Source organism: Dasypus novemcinctus, chromosome 29, assembly GCF_030445035.2.
Source record: "Dasypus novemcinctus isolate mDasNov1 chromosome 29, mDasNov1.1.hap2, whole genome shotgun sequence".
Lineage (NCBI taxonomy): Eukaryota > Metazoa > Chordata > Mammalia > Cingulata > Dasypodidae > Dasypus > Dasypus novemcinctus.
The window spans coordinates 35,302,743-35,314,612 of NC_080701.1; the positions used below are offsets into that span (position 1 = coordinate 35,302,743).

Here is an 11,870-nt window from a genome sequence, read left to right on the forward strand (position 1 = left end):
TGCCACCAGGACAGTGTCTATTGAAAGAGTACTGCCATGGGTATATTTCATTGTTGAGGGTATGCCAGACAAAAGACTCCTGAAGTTTTATGGACTCAGAGGTTGTGAGCAGTGTTAGAGTGAGAAGGGAGAGGGATGATGTATAATAGTGGAAAAGTGCTTAGTACTGAGGAGTGGAGAAAATGAAGTGGCCTCTTTCCTCCTAGATATTAATTAAGATCTTCTCTCTTTCCTCCCAGGTATTCAGGTCTCAGCTGAGCTACCTGATCCAGAAGGCCTTGATTTTGAGCCCCTGAGAGAGAGACATAGATACACAAGAGCATGACCAGGCAAAGGGACCTGAGTCCTTGACTGTAACTCCTTTCAGAGCACAGACTTGGCTGTGAACCAGTTCTGTGTTCCCACACATTTCCGATGAAGAAATTTCCCTTCTTGCAGCCTGCCAGTAAAGCCTTTGTAGCCGTCTCTGATCAGAACTGAAAAATCACGCACAGATTTTTATCAGGTGCAAGACTCCTCAGTTCCACCTCTTGTTATTTTAGGACAGGAGTGAGAAATATAGGCAGTACCAACTTTGGCACAAATGGGTCCTATTTTAAGGAACTGTGAAAATAAACAGGTAATTAGTCTGAGGCAATAGCAGACCAAACCATAACCAAAATAATTCTAAGCACATTGATCAGGTCTGCCAGGAGGACTAAATGCAGACAAGATATTCAAACACAGATACTCTTTCTGCTTTAGAGATCCAGGAACCTTCTTTAGAAGTTCTCTTATGAACTGACCTGGGACACTAAATTATGAGCAGCACAGCTCTGACCTGTAAGTAAATGCTTAACTGAGTGACTTCTAGTGCTGAGACGGTCGTGATAGAGTACACCTATAAGAAGTAAAACTTCAGAGGGCACACTCAGGCCCCTAGAAACAGATTTCACAACAATATTAGGGCACTTCAATAAAAACCTATGTTAATGAAGTATTTAAGCTTACAAGTCTTCCAGTATGAGCTCCCATTGCCCAGAATTCTGTATTAGGATTCCTATTACAGGGCCAATCATTTTGCTTAGTCCTTGGTTTAGAATGACCACCTAAGGTATTCATTTTCAGAGTTTCAATGTCATGTTATCAGTGCATTTGTTTCACTAGTGTGGACATCTGGAGACCTTCTGATTAAAAATTGCAGGAGCTGAGGACAAATCCCTGGTTTCATAATGAGCTCTATCAAGTGTGTGAGTAGATCAGCAGTTAACTGTACACAAAGCAAACAAAGCATCTCATAAAGGCATCATGTATTTCCCCATCCTATGCACCTCCCCAGGTGCTGGCTTGCTGTTGTTCTTATTAATGTGTCCCATTTAGAAATCAAAACTTATATAGGAGTTGACCGCCTGGCTGTGCTAGCCAGGGTGTGGCTGGCAGGTCTCAGCAGCTCTAGGCTTTGCTGGTCTTGGCCATATGCTATTCTTAGCACACCCAATCTGCTCACAGGGGGATAGTGAGCCTGAGAAGACCCAGTCAGAACCTTGCCGACATGGGTTAGAACTCTCTCCAGTTGTTTCCACTTGTTAGTTCTGATATAAACAAATAGAAAAAATGAATGAACAGGAATAGTTGCGGCAGGAGGCAGAACAACTGTGAAATCAGATCCAGAAGTCTAGGAAAGCATGTAAGGATGGAAAGATTATTCAGATCACATCAAATATGGACCATGGCTCAACACAATGTGATTAAGACATTCACTTAGGGGTCACCTAGCTAAAATTCAAACTGTGCACTGGGGATATGATTGAGTTAGAGATGCTCAAGATGGAAAACGAATTATTTGGGATAGCTATGTAGCATATAAGATGCATGTTATTCCTTTGACATCTTCCTGGGTGATGACCTATGCTTATGCTCCTTCTTGTAATTATATTGTATGTAGAGAATTGCACAATGTCCTTTCTATACAGAAATGAAAATCAAAAAGAATGTGAGAGTGAGTCAAAAGTTACCGAGTCACACAAGCTATTGCCCTGCTGATGTTTTTTTGATGATAACCAAATTGTTACAAGTTCAGATGATACAATTTGTGCTTTAGGGAACATCAAAAAGTTTCCCTACAGATGGCTTTTCTGCCAGGTCTATTTGAAACTATAGTTACTACTATACTTGATAGAGGCATGTCCAAGAGGCTTAAATCTTTGGTCCACCCATGTGCCAGTTTTGGGCCCTGAATCTCAGCAGAGTTGCAACACCTACTCTCCAGTTCTTTGAATTCACCCAAGAAAACTAGCAAGGTGCTGATGAAGGTCAACATCCTCCCAAGGACCGAAAACCGTCTGCAACTGCAAGTCAGATAGTTCCATCCATCTGCCCCATGGGATCTAAGCCCCTTCTCAATTAAAAACAGAGAGGGCATCACCACCCTCAAATCCTCAAGATTGGGAAAATGAACAATAGACTAAATTAGACTTACTATTATTCTACTATAGATATATTGATATTCTAGCAGTGGAAGAACTCTTATCATTGAAATAAAGGCAATGGCCTTGAGAGGTTCTGACAGGGAAGAATAGGTGTAATATGGGGAGACTTTTGGGGGCACTGAAATTGTCCTCCATGATGTTGCAGTGATGGATACAGGTGATGATATATATTTTGTCCTAACTTACAAAATTGCACAGGGCAAAATGTAAATTATAATGTAAGCTATAATTTATGGTCAGTGGCAATGCTTCAATATGTGTTCATTAATTGTAACAAATGTACCACACCAATGAAGGATGTGGTTAATGTAGGAAAGTGGGGGAGGTGGAGAGAGGGGTGAATATGGGAATCCCCTATATTTTTCATGTAGCATTTATGTAATCTAAAATTTCTTTAAGCAACAAAAATTACAAAAACAAAAACAAAAACAAAACTGCCCAGCAGATCACCACATTCACTGGGCATTCTAGAGAGGTGATAGATCTTTCTCTAAGTCCTGACATGAGAGCTTTCACTTCTGGTGCTTGTGATGTCTAGTCCAACCTGGGATATTCTCTATGGAATGTATAAACAGTCTTTCACTGAACAAGTGTTGGATATAAATGCTGTTAGATTTTTTCCCAAATGGATATGCCTTTGCCACTGGCTCTGATGATGAAATTTGCCAATTTTTTTTACCTTTATGAAGACTAAGAGTTATCATTGTTGTCTCATGAAAATATAATTTGTGGAATCACTTCTGTAGCCTTCTCAAAAACTAGGTGCCTTCTGTTAGCTGGTTATGATAACTTTAATTGTAATGCATGGAACACCCTAAAAGGATATCGTGCAGGTGTCCTCTTTACTGGTTATGACAACTGTGACTGCTGTTAGGTGGACCTGGTGATGGCATTGCAACTGTGGCAACAGGTTCTTGGGGTATTTTTCTTAGAATCTGGCATTAATAGTGTCATGCATGTATCATTCTCCATATTATGTAGAGAAATCAGTGCTATAGCCTATAGTGAAAAAATAATTCTACGTTATATTTACAGGTGAATATTTTTCTAATAAGATTATTATTATATACAAAATGGGCTTTCAATAAAGTACAAAAACAAATGGTTGAAAAAAAAAGAAAGAGGTGCTGGGTGAGACCCAAAATCCCAGTATGTTAATCTGAGTTTTGTTAACTTGACTTTGATGAATTTTGCTTGTATAGAAAGTCTAATTATTTTATTTCTGTAACATAGAATGTATACATAATAGCAGTCTATCATGTTTCATTGTTTGAACTTTTAAATGAATGCATTTAAAACTGTATATACACAGAAAATGTCACAACTCTGAGATTTGTAATGGAAGAATATGGCACAATGATAGATGAAATTTGTACTATATACATGTACTTAGATTTGAAAAAGTCCCCTTGAATTCTGAACTTCCTTTTTAATCAAAAAGAGATCCTGATTGATTAATATTTAAGAATTTTCAAAGACCTTGTACCACTAAGGGGAGTCCTTTTGAATGCCACTAGTTCCTTGAGCATCATTTACCATCCAATCAATCTAGATAATAAATGCTCATATTCAGTTATTGGAGGGGGAGATAATCTGAAGGCCACAGAGATTTCACACTGCAATTTTATTCATGCATAAGAAAGTGGCTTTTGGTGTTTTTAAAGGTTAGTTATAACAAATCAACAATTTGAGTAGGCTCTCTGAAAAGTTGGATGTTCTTATTGATTTCATATTCTGGGACTGAGTTTGCAGAGTGTACTCGTATTTCAAATGTTTGGTAAACATTGGATTTTTCCTGCATCTAAAGAATCTTTCCCAGTGTGCTTTGTCAATATATATCTGGAAGGAAAAAAGTAGTGTGACATAATTGCCAAGAAATTAGAATTTAATTTAAGCAACAACCGGTCCTGATTTGTTATAATTTTAGGAGGGTAGTTTTATGAAATGTATGATCATGTACTATAAAATCTAAGTTGATGTACAAACACACACACATATACATATCATTCTTTATTCTCATTTAGATCTTTTGCCCAGTAGATTTCATGCAACAGGAACAGAAAACTTTTAATGGGAAAGCATTTTATATAACTTAAACAGATTGTCAAATCATGTTTAAGAATAGTTCAGCACAGAACCATGAAATTTAAGAATAATATATAATGTTTTCTTAGCTTCCCATCCCTATTAATTTAATATTTACCTTAAGATCCCATCTATTTGAGTTTTTATATGAGGTATTAGAGAGAATGGGATGCACTTGCAGGGCCCCCATGGAGACTAAGTTGTCAATAACTACAAAGAAGGAAGGGGACAAACATCCTGCTCAAATATATGTTGCAGGTGGGACATGTGCTTTCACTGAAATGTTGTACTGAGACCACAGACTGATCATTGGAGATGTGTAATCTAGACTGGGGTCAACCTGTCCCCATCCATCAGCCACTTAAGTTGGCCTTTAATTGTTCATTAAAATGTGTGGTCTCCTCTGTGGCTTGAGGGTGATATGGAGCATGGAGAGTTAATCAGATATTCTATAATTGGGTCACCAATTATAGATTGGATCACAAATCCAGGACAATTATTAGACATGATATGCTCAGAAATCCAACCTAAGAAACAAATGTGATCCTATAGGGCATGGATACAATGGCTCAAGTCAGTAGAACTCAAGTGAATGGCCAAATCAAGCCTGGAGAAAGTGTCAATGGCAGTTAAGATCCTCTGGGAGGGAGGAAATGCCCAATATGATGTACCTATCACAATGTCCTGATCCGATGGCTTGGGAATCTGTCCCAGGGTAGTATTTTTAGCCTTAATGTATTTTGGCAGGTGGTATAGCTTTGCATGCTATTCTAGCATTTTTTGATGATGGTGACAATCTGTGCATGCTAGCCCAGGTAGGGATGGTGTCTGGATCCCATGGATATGTCCTCACATGTTAACAGATGGTATTAAGTTAGACATTTCCTTGATATGGGGACAATGCAGTCTCTACATTTAGCTGAGAAGCATGAGCTATTGTCCTTTGTCAGCATAGGGGCCTTTGTGATGAGAAATTATTTTTATCAACATGTCTTATCCCCACAGGAAGTTTTGTTTTATATGCCAACTAGAGGCTTGATGGTGGACTGAATAAAAGGGCAGGTATTTATTAGACACAGTCCATGAGTCAGTGACAACACAGCTGAGTAGGTTCACTGTCTCTCACATAACCCTTTAAATTTGCCCAAATAGTAGCAATTCCCATCAGTGCCTGGAGGTGAAAGGTATCAGGGGAAGACATAGCAAATCAATATCACTAATACATTAAGTAGTGGCAACCATACAAAGGAGGTTTGTAGGGGCCTAAGGGGCCCTCCCATAGTTGAGTTTGAGTGAGAGTCCAAGTGGTCATGGACTAAGCACCAAAAAAAGAGAGAGTATAAGATTTGAAGGTATTAATGAGATGGTTAGGCTATTGTGTCAATTCATCCAGGTAATGGTGCCCAGTTGTTTGGTCAATAAAGCACTGGGCTAATTGTAATACAAGTGCATTTCATGGATGTTAACAATCAGTGAGTTGATGCACAGATATGTATTTACATCTACAATCAACTAAGGAGATTGCTATCAGCATTAAGTGATGCCTCATCCAATAAAATGAAGGCTATGAAAGGGTAAGTGATTTCAGCATTCAGAGAAAGAATTTCTTTCTCTACTTCAGACATAATCAGCTTCTCCTGGGAACTTATTAAGAACTTTCATCAGAGCCCCTGGCTTGCAAGCTGACCTGTGGAATTTGGACTTGTGCATCCTCACTGATGCATTAGGCAACTTTATAAAATTTCATACTATTTACAGATATCCCCTCTCAGTTCTGTTTCTCTAGAAAGCCCTGCCAGCTAGGTTCTGGGAGTGGTTTTACAGAAATAGAATCTTAAAAATGATATTTCTGAATTGGTTAGGGGATTGTTGAAATTGGCTTTCTACTCTGATTAGATGCAAGGGTACTAATGACTCTCTGTCCAATAATCAAGAGGCAACTGACAGTTCATGGATTAGGTTGGCAATAGAGATATGCAAAATATCACCATTGGATACAACTACTTCCATGCTCATAAGATGTAAAGTTCTGGGTTAAAGTGTTTTTAAAACCTTATCAGAGTTTTGTGGAGTTAAAAGGTAATATGATGTTGGCTGGCTGTTAATAAATATGCTGGATACAGTTACAAAAAAAGGATAAGCTGAAGTCTTCAAATTTACAACCTAAGCACTGCATGAATGATGAGAAAATTTCTATGTGTTCTGAAAGAAAACACAGTTTCATGTGGCTGCAGACTTGAGATCACTGCAAACCAGATACAAAGTCTCATTGTACAAATATCAGAGTTACAATGGAAACTAAATTCTCAATCTTGTGGAATGTCTGCTGTTAAATTGAAGGCATTGATTGGAAAGGAGTGGAAATCTGAGAATTGGGAAGATGATGATTTTGGTGGGGACATTGAAACCCTAAATTCTGCTTAGACTTTGCCAGATAAACATGAAATTGTCTGTGCTGTGGAGACCACTGAAATGTCAAGTGTATATCACCTAGCTTCCTGCCGGCCTCAAAGAGTCTGGACTTCCGCCTTGCCCTGAGTTGGGTACTACACATCCTCAAGCCTCCACTGCCCAATTTCCAGCTTGCCCCATGGAGTCTCCACCTCCTCCCTGCCCTGAAGATACCATCACCCAACCTCCATCCTGCACTGAGGAGTCTGCCATGCAACCCCTGACTGAAGAAATTAATCCTGTCTCACTAGATGATACTGCAAAGGAATGGCCTGAAGTCAGTAGTTTCTTTTCCTTACCCATCCTTACAACCCCTCTTCCCTTACAAATCTATATCTAGACTAAAATCAGAACAAACCCCCAATGGTGAGGTACAAAGTGTGAGCCATGAAGAAGTTATGGTATAATCTAAAAAACTGCATGAGTTTCCCAATTTTTATAAATAGAAATCAGGGGAATATATGTAAAAATAGATAGTAAGGGTATAGGATAATGGGGAAGGTATATAAAGTTGTATCAGGCTAAATTTATTGATATGGGCCCAGTAAACAAAGATTCCATATTCAATGTTGCAATCTTGAGGAGTTAGAAAGGGCTTTAACAGTTTGTTTGGGTGACTGGTTGGACCATGGACCAAAAGATGGCCTAGAATATCTTTAGTCAAGATGCCTGATTTACCGTGGTATACTATGGGTGATAGGATCCAAAGGCATAGAGAAATTGGAATGCTAGAATAGATTCAGCGTTTAAGTCCTGTCCACCCACCACAGGAATGTCCAGAGGATACACTTTTTACAGGGCTGTGAGGAATAAATTTGTGAGACTAACTCCATATTCCCTGAAGAGCACTGTGGTTGCTCTTCCCTGTAGTTCAGATATTACTATGGCAACTGCTGTCATGAAACTAGAATCCTTAAACATTATGGAGATGATCAGAACCTAGGCTGGGAGAAGGCAAGTTGAAGTACTTAATCTCCAAACACAAGGTGGGAATGACTACCAAAATGAAAGATAGACTCAAAGCAGCAATCAAAGTAGTCTGAGTCACATAGATTTATGGCATTGGTTAATAGATCATTGTGTAACTAGCAGTAAAAATAGGTGAGCAGTTTACTAAATTCATACTTAATTTTCATAAGTGGAAGAGTCCTGGGTTGCATGAACAAATCCTAACTTGAATTGCAGAAAGAAAGAATCATGGCCCCTAATTCCCAGCTTGAGACAGTTTACAGACACAGAACCCCTTGAATGAGGGGAAGCCAGGTCCCCTTGGGGAAGGACCCTGTTACAATGCCAAAAATGTATGCTGTTAATCTTTCTCCCAGATTTTCCCAAAGAGATCTATAGGCTTTTAAGAGGGTAACTGCACTTTGTGGAAAAGGAAATGATTAGACATTTCAGAGATTATTAGACAATGCCTCAAAAGTGACATTCCAGGAAACTCAAACATCACTGGTCCATCAGTCAGAGCAGGGGCTTATGAAGGTCAGGTGGTCAATGAAGTTTTAGCTCAGATCTATCTCACAGTGAGTCCATTATGTACCTGGATACTTTCTGTGGTTATTTTCCCAATTCCAGAATGCATACATGGAACAGACATTTTCAATAACTGACAAAATCACCTCATAGGATCCTTGACATGTGGAGTGAGGGCTACTATACTAGGATAGGCCAGAAGGAAGCCATGAAAACTGTGCCTAGCTAACAACAACGAAAGCAAAACACAGGATTCCTGAAGGAATTAGAGCTCAGTACCTTCACCAAGAATATGAAGGATGCTGGGGTGGTGATTCCTACCACATCCCAATTCAACTCTCTTGTTTAGCCTGTGCAGAAAATATATGGATCTTGGAAGATGACAATAAATTATCATAAACTTAACCAAATGGTGACTTCAATTGCAGCTGTTGTACCAGATGTGGTGTCACTGTTTGAGCAAATCAAGACATTCCATGGTGCCTGATATACAGCTATTGATCTTTCAGATGCTTTTTATCAAATTGCCATTATGAAGAACCACCAGAAATAGTTTACTTTCAGCTGGCAAGGCCCACAATGTACCTTCATGTCCTGCCTCAGGAGTACATCAACTCTCCAGGCATATGCCATAATATTGTCTGTAGGGACGTTGATCAGCTCTTCCCCCAACAGTCCTTCACAACTGGTCAATATATTGATGATATGTTGATTGATCCTAGTGAGCAAGTAGTGATGTAGTGGTGAAGCATTTGGATGAGGTAGGATGGGAGAAAAATCCAATGAAAATACAGGGACCTTCCACCTCTGTGAAATTTCTAGGGGTCCAGTGGTATGGGGCATGTTGAGATATCTCTTCTAAAGTGAACACTAACATTTTACACCTTGCCTCGATTCCAATAAAAAAACAGGCACAGCACTTAATTGGTCTCCTCTTAGTTTGGAGACAACATATTCCACATTAGAGTATGCTACTCTGGCCACATTTCTGAGTGACTAGAAAATCTGCCAGGTTCATGTGGGAACCAAACCAAGAGGAGGCTCTGTGTTAGGTCTAGGCTGCTGTACAATTTATGCTGCCACTCAGCCATAGGATCCAGCAGATTCAAGCTGCTGGAACTGTCAGCCGAAAAAAAAAAAAAAAAAGATGCCATCTGAGGCCTTTGGCAGGACACTATAGGAGAATCACAATGCAGACACTTAGGATTTCTGAGCAAAGCCCTGACATCATCTGCAGATAAATACTCTCCTTTTGAGAAATGACTTTTGGCCTGCTACTGGAACTAGTAAAGATAGAATGCTTACCCATGGGTCTCCAAGTTATCATGAGACCTGAGTTAGCTTTCATGAGCTGGGTATTTTTCTGACACACCACATCATAAAGTTCAACCTGCACAGCAGCACTCTATCATCAGGTGGATGTGGTATATATGAGATAGGGCTAGTGTGGGTCCTGAGGGAGTGACCCAAATGCTCATGGTCACCACCCTGCCACAATACCTTCTTTCCTAGTCCACAGCTGTAGCCTCTTGTGGAGTTGCTTACAATTAGTTAACTGAGGAAGAGAAAACTCAGGCCTGGTTTACAGATGGTTCTGCATGAAATTCAGGTACCAACTGAAAGTGAACACCTGCAACGCTGTGACCACTTTGTGGGTCATTGCTGAAGGACAGTGATGACAGAAAATCCTCCCAGTGGGCAGATCTTCCAACAATGTACCTGACTGTTAATTTTGCTTGGAAGGGGAAATGGCCAGAGATGAATTCATACACTGATTCATGGGCTATTACAATAGTTTGGTTTCATGGTTAGGAAATTGGAAGGAATATGATTGGAAAATTGCTGACAAAGAGGCCTGAGGAAGATGTAAATGGACAAATATTTCTGAGTAAGCAAAAACCGTGAAAATATAATTTGTCCCATGTGAATGCTCACAAGAGGGCTATTTCAGCAAAAAAAAATTTTAATAATGTGGATGAGATTGCCTGCTCTGTGGCTAGCAGTCAGTCTCTTACCTCAGTCACTCCAGTTACTGCCCAATGGGCTCTGAAGAAAGTGACCATGGAGGTAGGGATGGAGGTTACATGGGCTCAGCAACATTGACTTCCCTTCGCCAAGGATGACTTGCCTACAGCCACTGCTGAGTGCCAATCTGCCAGCACCAGAGACCTACACACTGCCCATGATTTGTCATTATTCTCTAAGGTGATCAGGCTGCTATCTGGTGACAGATTGATCAGAGTGGATCTTTTCCATCAAGGATGAGTCAGTGATTTGTTACAACTGGAATAGGCACCTACTCCAGATAATAGGTTTGCCTTCCCTGTGTACAGTTCTTCTTCCAAAATGAAAATCTGTGGACTTACCAAATGTCTTTTCCAGTGCCTTGGCATTTCACACAGTATTGCTTCTGATCAAAGAACCAATTTGACAGCAAATGGTGTGTGGGAATGAACACACGCTCATGGAATTCACAAGTCTTACCATGTTTCCCATCATCTTAACGCAGCTATATGAATACAATGGTGAAAGTCTCTTGAAGACTCAATTATGGTACCAACTATGTGGCATTTCCTTGCAGGGCTGGGGCAGTGTTTTCTAGGGGACTGTGTGTCCTCTTTATCAGCCTCCAGTCTATGTTACTACTTTTCCCATAGCCAGTATTCATGGGTCCATTAATCAAGAGGTTTTCTTCCCTAAACTTTCCCCCTTATCATATGACATAAGTTACATTAGTTTCATATTTTATTATATAAGGATGTCAACATATATAAATGTTGTTTTTATTTAGACACTAAGTATCATTTAAAGTTTTGTGTATGGCTACCAAGTCAACAAGGGAGATGGACTGTGTTAATTAGGTTAATATGTCAACTCGACCAAAGTTTGTCATTTATTCAAGAAAGCACTGGGCTAATTGTAATACAAAGGTATTTTATTGCCTTTAATTATCAGTGTGTTGGTGGTATAGACAGCTGATTTCATCTACAATCAACTGAGGAGACTGACAGCAGCAATTGGTGACATCTCAGCCAATCATTTGAAAGCTTTAAAAAGAAAAATGATTTCAGTATTCACAGTGATAATTCCCATCTCTACTTCAGACAGCCAGTGTCTCCTGGGAACTGATTAAGGACCTTTACTGGAGCCCCTGTTTTGCTGCCTGCCCTGCAGAATTCTGTAACCCCATGGTCATGTAAGACAATTTTATAAAAATCTCTTACTATTTACAGATATATCTTGTCAGGTCTGTTTCCCTAGATAGCCTTCACTAATACAATCACCATCACCAGTGTGTTGTTATCTGAAAGGCCTATGAAGTACAATCCAGGCCCTCATCACTTCCACCACTGTACTCTAACATTACCAATAGGCCTTCATTCCTCCTGG

The 11,870-nt window shown here is 39.7% G+C and overlaps 1 pseudogene; it reads left to right on the forward strand.

Moving 5' to 3' along the window:
- The first annotated feature begins 1,593 nt into the window (after positions 1–1,593).
- LOC101426798 (guanine nucleotide-binding protein subunit beta-4-like) lies at positions 1,594–3,413 on the forward strand (annotated as a pseudogene).
- Positions 3,414–11,870: the final 8,457 nt, after the last annotated feature.